Below are 13,644 nucleotides of genomic sequence, written 5' to 3' on the forward strand. Positions count from 1 at the left end.
CCGCAGCGTTGCAGATTTCGCCAGGGGTTTGAGCTGTGACTGCCAGCGTCTTGCTATTTTCTATGCCTTCTGCGTCATCAACTGCCGAACCTTTTGCTGCCGAAGCTTTTGCTGCCAAAGCTCCTGCTGCCGAGGCTTCTGCTGTCGAGGCTTTAAGGGCAAGGTCGGCTGGCTTCTTTTTGCTTCCCCTGTCGTCCTTCTCTTCCTTGATTTCACGCAACAACAACTTGGGTGGAGGCTTAATAATTTCTTGCTTGCTCCCAAACTTCGCAGCGATCCTCTGGAAATCGCGATCGCAACTGTCTGAGCGCGAAAAGCTTCCATGGACTGTGATGTTTGTCCCTTTGTTGCCAGGCATTTTCAGCTTGAGATATGCATAGTGCGGCACGGCCATGAACTTGGCATAGGCTGGTCTCCCGAGTATAGCATGATACTGTGACTCCCAGTTCACTACCTCAAACTCAATCTTCTCCTTCCTGAAATTGTCGGATCTGCCGAAGACAACGTTCAGGTAAATTCTTCCAAGAGTATAACCTGGTTCTGTTGGCAGGATCCCGTGGAAGCAGGTGTCTGTCTCTTCCAGCATTCCCATGGTGATCCCCATACTCTTGATTGTGTCGACGAAAATCAGGTTTAACCCGCTCCCACCATCCATAAAGACTTTGCTCATCTTGAATCCCCCTATCTGTGCCTCAACTACCAGGGCAGCGTGTCCTGGTTTTGGTATGGTCATCGGGTGGTCTGCTTGGCTAAATGTAACGTTCTGAGAGGACCACTCGACATACTCAGGGATGTTTGCCATGATGCTTTCGGCCAGATTAATTTCCCGGGTGAGCTTCTTCATCTCTCTTCTCGAGACACCTGTCTTGTGGATCATGCTCATCTGCCCACGTGGTGGTGGGAACGCCTCGTTGGGTTGATGAGGTTGGGCCTCGTCGGACTTGGTGCTCGTGGTGGGGGTGGGGGTGGAGGTGGTAGCGGTTGCTGTCCCGATCGCTGGATGAGTTTGTGCATGTCGAGGAACTGTCGACAATCCCTGAGAAGGTGACTCGACTTTGTTTTGCCGTCCTTAGAGTCGACATACGAGTGCAGGTAACAGGGAGCGTTGATCTGCTCAGCATAGGGTAGCTCAGGAACCCTCTGCTGCCGTGGTTTATAATTGCCGCGGTTTCCAGAGTTGTTCCGGTTGCCATCCTGTCGATCGTCTCTTCTTTCATCGTACCGATCATCATGTCGATCGGAGTATCCTCGCGGCTACCAGATTGTTGTCGTCGTAGTTGCGATTTTTCCTCCTTTTGTGCCGATCCCTTCGGCTGCCCGAGTCGTGCTTTGGCTGGTCGTCGTCTTCGTCATCGCTGCGCTGGCGTGGTCTTCGCACGTTGTCCTCGCCATCAGCCCAACTGTTGGCGATTTCCATCAGCTTGGTGATGGTTTTCGGCTTTTTGCGTCCAAGTTCTTCTATGTAACTTTCGCGTCGGACACCATCGCTGAAAGCGTCGATTGCTCTGTCTACAGATACATCTTCGGCAGTGTTTAGGAGTTTGGTGAATCTCCCTATGTAAGAGCGCATCGACTCCTTCTGCTTCTGCTGGCAGTTGCGTAGCTCCTCAATCCCGACGGGTCTTTTATATGTTGCCTGGAAGTTAGCAACGAAGGCATCCACCAGGTCGTCCCATGATTTGATGGAACCTTTCGGCAGCCCCCTTAACTAGTCCCGCGCCGAGTCCTTTAAGTAGAGCTGCAAGCACTGCATTGCTGCTATCTGGTTTCCTTTATGCAGAATCACAGTCTGCAGGTAATCATCTATCCAAGATCTTGGTTCCTGCTGCCCATCATACTTGGCAGCGTCAGTGGGAGTAGGCTTAAACTTTTTGGGTGGCATCGACTCGCGGATTTTGTAACTCAAACAATCGGCTCCCCTTAGTTCACCATCGTACTCTTGATCCTCGTCTGAGGAGTCACTGTCGTCATCCTTCCTGGCGGCGCGTCGTCGTCTTGCTTTATCAATCCGGCTCTGGGTGATTTCATCCCGAGCATCTCTCGCCCGATGTTTCGAACCGCTGGCCTGCGCCGTGGTTTTCTCCTTTTGCGGAACTAGATTGTTTCCCAATATGGCGAGACTTTCTAGGGCACCACGGTGAGCTTGTGCCATGGATCCTTCGGGTGTTGGTTGATGAGGTATGCGGCGAGATTAGCTGTTGCTCCCGCAACGTTCTTCGGCCGTGGCATGCCTGCGGTATCCGTGGTCATGAAAGACTTGGTTAGATTTGACGTTATTTCTCTGGCGTCGTCTTCTGAGAGCCTGGACAGTCTCGACCGATGTTTTCCCGCCCCAAGAGCACTTCGGGAAGCGCTTCCTTGTGAAGCTCTCCGTCGCTCGCTGGATCGTTCTGCCGCAGATAGACGTCTCTCGAGGGTAGCTTGCTCTCTCGACAGGTGCTCCCGGTTTTTCTCTAGTATAGAGCGGTATGCGTTTAGGGTTCCAACCGAGGTTCCTGCAGGGAGCGGGGTGTTGTTAAGTACGGCTGTCCTGGCCGCAGCCCACTCCTCGTCCGCGATGGTATAGTCGCTGTCGCGATTGCTAGCGCTATTTTCGAAGCTCGCTCTCCTGCTGGAACGAGGCGTGCGGTCTCCGTCTCCTCTGTGCCTTGTATTTCCTGTGTTGTTGGCGACGTAGACCTGATGGTGTGTTGTTCTTCGGGTGGCTCTCCGGGCGATGTTGCCGACACTGTCTTCTCCCGACGAGTATCGGGCATTGCAGATGAATGGTGTGTCGCTTGATCCCAAACCGTGCCTGGCGTCGCAGTTCGAGCAGTGCTAGGAGGTTAATTCCGAAGATGTGGGTTCGTCGGATCCTACTGACATTGAGGACGCTGAACGGGGAGTCGAAGGCGCGGGCGAGCTCATCGATTCTGTCAGACCAGCCAATAAATTGAGTGATGACGACGCGCTAGGACTCGTTGATCCAGAGATGGACGATTCCAGCAGCTGGAGAATTCCCTCCGCGTTGATGTTGTAGTGGACGCTGCCGATGGTCATCTCCATGTTTCCTTGCGGATCCGAGAAGTTTGAGCGAGAAGAATCGCTATGCGGGGTGAACTCGTAGGAGCCGAATCGGACCGGACCTCCCGTAGTTGGTGATGGCGGTGCCGATGAAGATGTCGATGACATGATCGGATCTCGCCGATGACCGATCTTGTGCCGGTGGGTTCCCCACGGACGGCGCCAATTGTCGGGGTGTTCCTCGACAATGTCCTCCGATTGGGACTTAGGGTTGATGGAATCCCGCAAGCTGATACGAGACATCGGTACACGGACAAACGGGGGAGCGATTTACCCAGGTTCGGGGCCCTCTATGAGGTAAAACCCTTACGTCCTGCTTGTCTGTTCTTGATTATGATGGAAACAGTGTTACAATGGGGTGCCGAATAGTTCGGCTATGATCTCGTCGAGATAGCTAATCGCTAGGGTAACCTAGTTCTAAGCTTCTGTTGGCTAAGATCGCTAAGATTGATTGTGTACCTCGATAGCCCCTCTCCTGGCCTTTATATAGGTGGCCAGGTCCCGAGAGGTCTAATCGAGTACGAGTAGGCTTACAATAGATCTATCTCTAATCTTTCCTTGTTCGGCTTCTTCCGTGTCTTGTACTTCAAGTAATCTTCCGCCGCACCGTCCTAGTGGCCCACCTTCCCTTCGGGTACCTTCATGGGCCTCCATCTGGACCGTATAGGGTAGAGCAATATTGGTTAACCGAAGGGTAATGCCCACGTCAAGACATTCCCATAGGATTTTTATAAGCAGTTCTATAAGCCCACAATGCTTCCTTTAACTTACTAGCCCAATTCTTTCTAGATTTATTAACAGTCTTTCCCAAGATAGCTTTAATTTCTCTATTTGATAATTCTACTTGCCCACTAGTTTGAGGATGATAAGTCTGAAGCAATTCTATGATTAATACCATATTTGGCAAGAGTTTTTCTAAAACCACCATGAATAAAATGAGAACCTCCATCAGTCATAATATATCTAGGTACTCCAAATCTAGGAAATATAACATCTACAAGGATTTTTATAGATGTCTCACCATCAGCACTTTTTGTAGGTATAACTTCTACCCATTTAGTAACATAATCAACAGCGACAAGTATATGAGTGTTACCTTCTGAAGAAGGGAAATGACCCATGAAGTCAAATCCCCAACAATCAAATGGTTCAATAACAAGAGTATAATTCATAGGCATTTCATTGCGTCTAGAGATATTACCAACTCTTTGACATTCATCACAAGATAAGATAAACTTCCTTGCATCCTTGAAAAGTGTTGGCCAATAAAACCTGATTGTAGAACCTTTTGTGCGGTTCTATCTCCAGCGTGATGTCCTCCATAAACACTACCATGACACTAACTCAATATCTCTTGTTGTTCATATTCTGGGACACATCTTCGCATAATACCATCCACTCCTTCTTTATATAAGTGTGGGTCATCCCAAAAATAATGCCTCAAATCATAAAAGAATTTCCTCCTTTGCTTGAAGTTGAAAAGGTTGGAGGCAAGTACTTCGAAACAATAAAGTTAGCATAATCAGCATACCAAGGACTATCTCGCGAGCTCACCTTTATTACAGCCAATTGTTCATTTGGAAAACTATCATTAACAGGAACGAGGATCATAAGCAATATTTTCCAATCTAGACAAATTATCGACAACATGATTATCGGCACCTTTCCTATCTACAATATGTAAATCAAATTCTTGCAAAAGAAGCACCCATCTAATAAGCCTTGGCTTAGCATCTTTCTTTTCCATAAGGTACCTAATCGCAGCATGATCAGTATGAACTGTAACTTTTGAATCAACAATATAGGGTCTAAACTTGTCACATGCAAAAACTACGGCTAATAATTCTTTCTCAGTTGTAGCATAATTTCTTTGAGCAGCGTCTAGAGTTTTACTAGCATAATGAATAACATTTAATTTTTTATCTACTCGCTGTCCAAGGACAGCACCTACAGCAAAATCACTAGCATCACACATAATTTCAAAAGGTAAATTCCAATCGGGAGGTTCGACTACGGGAGCGAGTTGTTAAGGCTTTCTTTAGAGTTTCAAAGGCTTCCTTACAATCATCATCAAAAACGAAAGGTACATCTTTTTGAAGAAGATTAGTAAGAGGCTTTGAAATTTTAGAGAAATCTTTAATAAATCTCCTATAAAAACCAACATGACCAAGAATACTACGAATACCTTTAACATCCCTAGGATAGGGCATCTTCTCAATTGCTTCAACTTTAGCTCTATCAACTTCAATACCTCTCTCGGAAATTTTATGTCCCAATACAATTCCTTCATTAACCATAAAGTGGCATTTCTCCCAATTAAGAACAAGGTTAGTTTCTTCACATCTCTGCAAAACTTTATCAAGGTTTCACAAGCAATTATCAAAAGAATTCCCATAGACAGAAAAATCATCCATGAATACCTCAGCAATCTTTTCACAAAAGCCATGAAAAATAGCAGACATGCATCTTTGGAAAGTAGCAGGAGCATTACACAAACCAAAAGGCATACGCCTATAAGCATAAGTTCCATAGGGACAAGTGAAAGTGGTTTTCTCTTGATCTTTAGCCCTAACAGCAATTTGTGAAAACCCAGAATAACCATCAAGAAAGCAGAAATGAGTATTTTTAGACAACCTTTCTAGCATTTGATCAATAAAAGGTAAAGGGTAATGATCTTTCATAGTTACTTTATTAACTTTTCGAAAATCAATGCACATTCTATACCCTACAACTACTCTTTGAGGAATGAGCTCATCATTATCATTGGGCACAACAGTTATTCCTCCTTTCTTAGGAACACAATGCACAGGACTAACCCATATACTATCAGCAATAGGATATATAATACCTGCTTCAAGAAGTTTTAATACCTCATTTCTTACCACATCCTTCATCTTGGGAATTAGACGATGCTGATGTTCAACAACGGGTTTTGCACCATCTTCTATATTGATAGCATGTTGGCAAATAGCGGGAGAAATCCCCTTTAAGTCATCAAGAGTATAGCCAATAGCTCCTCGGTGTTTCTTCAATATTTCCAATAACCTTTCTTCCTCGATATCTGAAAGCTTAGCACTAATAATAACATGATATGTTTTCTCATCATCAATATAAGCATACTTAAGATTATCAGGTAATGGTTTCAAATCAAATACAGGATCTTCCTTTGGTGGTGGTGTTACACCTAGATCTTCAACCGGTAAGTCATGTTTAAGAATAGGTTGACAAAGGAAAATTTCATCAAGCTCATCCCTTTCTTCCCTAAAAACTTCACTCTCACTATTCTCCAAATGTTGGTGCAAAGGATTATTAGGAGCAAGAGCAATAGATGCACACTGTTCAACTCTAAAATCATCATTAGGCAAATCAGCTTTATAAGGAGTTTTGGCAAATTTAGAGAAGTTAAACTCATAAGATTCACCAGCAAATTTAGTAACAATTTTCTCTTTCTTGCAATCTATAATAGCTCCACAAGTATTTAGAAAAGGTCTACCAAAAATAATAGGACAAGACTTACTAGCAGACAGAACCAAGTACCAAAAAGTCAGCAGGATATTTAATCTTACCACATAGAACTTCAACATCTCGAACAATACCAATGGGAGAGATAGTTTCTCTATTAGCTAGCCAAATAACCACATCAATATCTTCAAGTTCGCAAGAACCAATTTCATGCATAATTTCCGTGTAGAGCTCATAAGGAATGGCACTAATACTTGCACCAATGTCGCATAAACCATAATAGAAATGATCACCAATTCGAACAGAGAGCACATGAACACTGGCTTTCCTAGACTTATTAGGATGCGAAATAATATTAGAAGCATCTTCACAAAAAATAATATGACCATCTTCCACATTTTCAGCAACAAGATCGTTAACTATTGCAACAGCAGGTTCAACCTTTATTTGTTCTTCAGGTTCTATGGGTTTCTTTGCACTTTTATTAACTACACTAGTTATAACAGAATACTCCTTCATTTTAGCAGGAAAAGGAGTTTTTTCAATATAAGCTTCAGGAAGAACATGATCAACAGTTTTAATTTCAATACATTTACCTTTAGGCGAATCAGTCTTATCTTTATAAGGTTCATGATACTTATCAAAATTCTTCCTAGGCAATTCAAAATGAGAAGCAAAGGCTTTATAAATATTTGCAACAACTTGAGAGTCAAGACCATATGTAGCACTTATATTACGATATTCATCGGTATCCATAAAAGTTTCAATGCATTCATAATCATAATTTATACCGACACTCTACCTTTGTCATTCTCCCATCCTTCGGTGTTTTCTTGGATTCGATCAAGAAGGTCCCATTTAAACTCTTCTTTATTGCGTGTGAATGATCCGGAACAAGCGAGTATCCAGACAAGGTTTTATCTTGAAAAGAAAGTCTTGCATAGAAATTATCAATGATAATATTACCAGGAAGCTCATGAATGGGGCATTTGAGCATTAAAGACTTCAATCTCCCCCACTCTTGGGCAATACTTTCTCCATCATGAGGCCAGAAATTATATATACGGTTGCGGTCTTTGTGAATTTCACTTGGAGGATAGAATTTAGAATAAAATAGAGGCACAATATCCTTCCAATCAAGAGAACGCCCATCCTTCAGCAGTTTATACCAATGCGCCGCTTTACCAGATAGCGACATAACAAATATTTCTTCCTAACTTCATCCATTGAAATACCTGCATACTTGAATAACCCGCATAATTCATGTAAAAACAGTAAATGATCTCCAGGATGAACAGTTCCATCCCCTTCATAGCGGTTATCCACAACACGTTCAATAATTTTCATAGGTATTTTATATGGTATTACTTCCTCACCTGGCGCCTCATCCACTACCGTTGCAGTAGTAGTAGATTTCCCAAATAGAAATTCAAGGGAGGATCTCTCCATAATGACTTATAGCGACAAGCGAGAAACAAAATCAGCACGTACAGTAAAAGTTTCCTTACCAATTCCACTTACCAATAGCGCTTCACTCCCCGGAACGGCGCCAGAAAATAGTCTTGATGACCCACAAGTATAGGGGGTGTATCATAGTACTTTCGATAAATAAGAGTGTCGAACCCAACGAGGAGCAGAAGGTGTTGACAAGCAGTTTCGATGAAGGACTCACTTGTAAATGCTCACGGACAAGTATTCGGGGGTTTTGATATAGCGAGATAAATAAAGTACGAGTAAGTAAAATGCGAGAGAAATAATTGCAGCGAGTGGCCCAATCCTTTTTAGCACAAAGGACAAGCCGGTTTGTTTACTTATAATGACCAAACGTTCTCGAGGACACACGGGGATTTTAGTCTAGTGCTTTCGCTTCATACGGTTGATTAATCTTCATTGTTTTGATAAGTGTTGTGTGGGTGAACCTATGCTAATGCACCGCCCTTCCTAGGACTAATACATACTTGTGATTATACCCCTTGCAAGCATCCGCAAATACAAGAAAGTAATTAAGATAAATCTAACCACAACCTTAAACTCTGAGATCCTGCTATCCCTCCTGCACCGATATACTAACGGGGGTTTAGGTTGCTGTCACTCCGGCAACCCCACAATTAGCAAACGAATACAAGATGCACTCCCCTAGGCCCATAAAGGTGAAGTATCATGTAGTCGACGTTCACATGACACCACTAGAAGAGTAACACCACAACTTAAATATCATATCATTGAATATTACTCAACCATAATTCACTACTAACATTTAGACTTCACCCATGTCCTCGAGAACTAAACGAACTACTCACGAGACATCATATGGAACATGATCAGAGGTGATATGATGATGAATAACAATCTGAACATAAACCTTGGTTCAATGGTTTCACTCAATAGCATCAATAACAAGTAGAAATCAATACCGGGAGAGTTTCCCCTATCAAACAATCAAGATCCAACCCTAATTGTTACAGCGGTGACGAGATACAGCGGTGGAGATGGCGGTGTAGATGGTGGAGATGATGATGATGATGATCCCAATGATGCCCAGTGATAACCCACAAGTATAGGGGATCGCAACAGTCTTCGAGGGAAGTAAAACCCAAATTTATTGATTCGACGCAAGGGGAGGTAAAGAATACTTATAAGCCTTAACAACTGAGTTGTCAATTCAGCTGCACCTGGAAAAGCACTAGTAACAGGGGTGATGTGAAAGCAGCAGTAATATGAGAGAAGTGGCACCAGAAAATAGTTGATACTACTTCCAATGACATGTAGAACGAGTATATGATGATGCGAGATGGACCGGGGTTCCCAGCTATCTACACTAGTGGTAACTCTCCAATAACAAGTGTTGGGTGAACAAATTACAGTTGGTCAGTTGATAGGATTGAAATAGCATTAAGACAGAACATCAAGTCTATTAATCATGTAGGCATGTTTTCCATATATGGTCATACGTGCTCGCAATGAGAAACTTGTACAACATCTTTTGTCCTACCAGTAGGTGGCAGCAGGGCCTCTAGGGAAACTATCGGAAATTAAGGTACTCCTTTTAATAGAGCACCGGAGCAAAGCATTAACACTCGTGAAAACATGTGTTCCTCATACCTAAGCCTTCCCCTCCGGTTGTCCCAATTTCGTCACTTTGGGGCCTCGGGTTCCGGACATAGACATGTGCAAACAACTTGTAGATACAATCTAAGCAATAAGTATAGAGCTTAAATCTAAGATCATGCCACTCGGGCCCTAGTGACAAGCATTAAACATAACAAGATTGCAGCAACAATAACTTCACAAAATTTATAGATAGACTAATCATAATGTAACAATCCATCGGATCCCAACAAACACAACACCGATTACATCAGTTGAATCTCAATCATGTAGAGCAGCTCATGAGATCATTGTATTGAAGTACATGGGGGAGAGAATACCAACTAGCTACAGCTAGAACCCGTAGTCCATGGGGGAACTACTCACGGAGCATGATGGAGGCGGTGGCGTCGATGGAGATGGCTTCCGGGGGCACTTCCCCGTCCGGCGGCGTGCCGGAACGGAGATCTGTCCCCCGAATTGGAGTTTCGTGATGGCGGCGGCGCCCACGGAGTCTTTCCGGAGTTTCGTCAATCCGTATCGCGTTTTTAGGTCGAAAGGGGTCTTATAGGCGAAGAGGCGGCGCGGGGAGGTGCACGGGGCCTCCTCACCATAGGCCGGCGCGGCCGGACACTGGGGCCGCGCCGCCTTATGGTCCGGTGGCCCTCCGGCCCGCCTCCGAGCTCTCCTTCGGTGTTCGGGGTCTTCGGGAAAAATAAGATATTGGGTCTTCGTTTCGTCGAATTCCGAGAATATTGCCCGAACAGCCTTTCCGGAACCAAAAACGGCAGAAAACAGGAAGCTGCACTTGTGGCATCTTGTTAATAGGTTAGTTCGGAAAACGCATAAACACATTATAAAGTGTGAGCAAAACATGTAGGTATTGTCATAAAACAAGCATGGAACATCGGAAATTATAGATACGTTGGAGACGTATCAAGCATCCCCAAGCTTAGTTCTGCTCGCCCTCGAGTAGGTAAACGATAAAAAGAATAATTTCTGAAGTGACATGCTACCAACATAATCTTAATCATACTATTGCAAAGCACATGAGATGAATGAAGTGACTCAAGGCAATGATCTATAGTTGCTAACAAATAGATAACATATAGCAAAACTTTTCATTAATAGTACTTTCAAGACAAGCATCAAAAGTCTTGCATAAGAGTTAACTCATAAAGCAGTACATTCAAAGTAAAGGCATCGAAACAACACAAAGGAAGATATAAGTTTCAGCAGTTGCTTTCAACTTTCAACATGCATATCTCATGGATAATTGTCAACACAAAGTAATATGATGAATGCAAATAAGCAAGTATGTAAGAATCAATGCACAGTTGACACAAGTGTTTGCTTCTAAGATGGAAGGAAGTAGGTAAACTGACTCAACATAAAAGTAGAAGAAAGGCCCTTCGCATAGGGAAGCAGGGATAAAATCATGGGCTAGAGCTTTTCAAGTTTTGAAATCATATAGAGAGCATAAAAGTAAAGTTTTGAGAGGTGTTTGTTGTTGTCAACGAATGATAGTGGGTACTCTAACTACCTTATCAACCAGACTTTCAAGAGCGGCTCCCATGAAGGACGTTATCTCTACCAGCAAGGTAGATCATCCCTCTTCTCTTTTGTTTACACATGTACTTTAGTTTTATTTATTAGATGACACTCCCCCAACCTTTGCTTTCACAAGCCATGGCTAACCGAATCCTCGGGTGCCTTCCAACATTCACATACCATGGAGGAGTGTCTATTTGCAAATTTAAGTTGCTTATCGATAGATCAGAGCAAAACATGTGAAGAGAATTATTAATGCAAGTTAATTAATTGGGGTGAGAACCCCATTGCCGGCTCTTTTTGCAAAATTATTGGATAAGCGGATGAAGCCACTAGTCCATTGTGAAAGTCTGTCAAAAGTAAATGACAAGATCGAAAGATAAAACACCACATAATTCCTCATGAGCTATAAAACATTGACACAAATAAGAGATAATAGCTTTTGAATTGTTTAAAGGTAGCACATGAAGTATTTACTTGGAATGGCAGAAAATACCACATAGTAGGTAGATATGGTGGACACAAATGGCATAGGTTTTGGCTGAAGGTTTTGGATGCACGAGAAGCATTCCCTCTCAGTACAAGGCTTTGGGCTAGCAAGGTTGTTTGAAGCAAACACAAGTATAAACCGGTACAGCAAAACTTACATAAGAACGTATTGCAAGCATTATAAAACTCTACACTGTCTTCCTTGTTGCTCAAACACTTTTACCAGAAAATATCTAGACCTTAGAGAGACCAATCATGCAAACCAATTTCAACAAGCTCTACGGTAATTCTCCACTAATAGATTTAAACTACATGATGCAAGCATGATCTATTTGAGAGCTCAAAACAATTGCCAAGTATCAAATTATCCAAGACAATATGCAACATTTTCTGTTTCCAACCGAATAACGATAAGTGCAATAGTTTTCAACTCCGCCATGAACATTAAAATAAAGCTAAGAACACCATTGTTCATATGAAAAAGTGGAGCGTGTCTCTCTCCCACACAAGGATTGCTAGGATCCGAATTTATTCAAACACAAACAAAAATAAAGACGCTCCAAGTAAATCACACATGATGTGACCGAATAAAAATATAGTTTCAATAGAAGAAACCTGATAAGTTGATGAAGAAGGGGATGCCTTGGGCATCCCCAAGCTTAGACGCTTGAGTCTTCTTGAAATATGCAGGGATGAACCACGGGGGCATCCCCAAGCTTAGACTTTTCACTCTTCTTGATCATATATCCTCCTCCTCTCTTGACCCTTGAAAACTTCCTTCACACCAAACTTCTCATAAACTTCATTAGAGGGGTTAGTACTCAAAAAACTTTAATCCACTTTGGTCCTGTAGTGACACATTGCAAGAACTCAATAAAACATTAGCTACTGCTCTCCACGTCTAGAAAGCCTCACTTAAAGTCCACAAGAGACAATGCAAAAAACGAGTCGAGAATCGCCAAAACAGAACAGCCAGTAAACACGAATTTTTACGAGGTACTTCCGTTGCTCAAATCAGAAAACTTAAAACTAATGAAAGTTGCGTACATATCTGAGGATCACGCACGTAAATTGGAAGATTTTTCTGAGTTTCCTACAGAGAGCCCTGCCCAAATTCGTGACAGATAGAAATCTGTTTCTGCGCAGAAATCCAAATCTAGCATCAACCTTCTATTAGAGACTTCACTTGGCACAACATTGCAATAAAATAAAGATAAGGAAAGGTTGCTACAGTAGTAACAACTTCCAAGACACAACAAAACAGTAGCAAAATAAACAAATGGGTTATCTCCCAAGAAGTGCTTTCTTTATAGCCATTAAGATGGGCTCAGCAATTTTAATGATGCTCACATAAGGGTGAGAGTTGAAGCAACAGAGAGAATCAAAAAGCAAGTTCAAAAAACATTTAAGTCTAACCCACTTCCTATGCATAGGAATCTTGTACACAAATAAATTCATGAAGAACAAAGTGACAAGCATAAGAAGATAAAACAAAAGTAACTTCAAAATTTTCAGCATATAGAGAGGTGTTTTAGTACCATGCAAATTTCTACAACCATATTTTCCTCTCTCATAATAATTTTCAGTAGCTTCATGGATAAACTCAACAATATAACTATCACATAAAGCATGCTTTTCATGATTCACAAACACATAATTTTTATCAAGCTCAGAAATAATAGGGTTAAAACTTTCAAACCCACTTTTATCAATAATATAACAAGATGATTGATCAATCTCAAAAGATATGGGACTCATAGATAAAGTCAAGAACTCTCCAATCCCATTTTAATTAGTAGTACAATTGATATTATCAAGTAACATAGGACCATCATCTAGAGATTTATCATAAACATCTGCCAAACAAAACTCTTTAGTACCATGCATTTCGACATCAGGCACAAACAAAGCATTATCATAAGATTTATCAAAATAGCATGGATTACCATGAATAACAGTAGAATAATTATTCTCACAAGTTTTACTCATAGG

Source organism: Lolium rigidum, chromosome 2, assembly GCF_022539505.1.
Source record: "Lolium rigidum isolate FL_2022 chromosome 2, APGP_CSIRO_Lrig_0.1, whole genome shotgun sequence".
NCBI classification, from domain to species: domain Eukaryota; kingdom Viridiplantae; phylum Streptophyta; class Magnoliopsida; order Poales; family Poaceae; genus Lolium; species Lolium rigidum.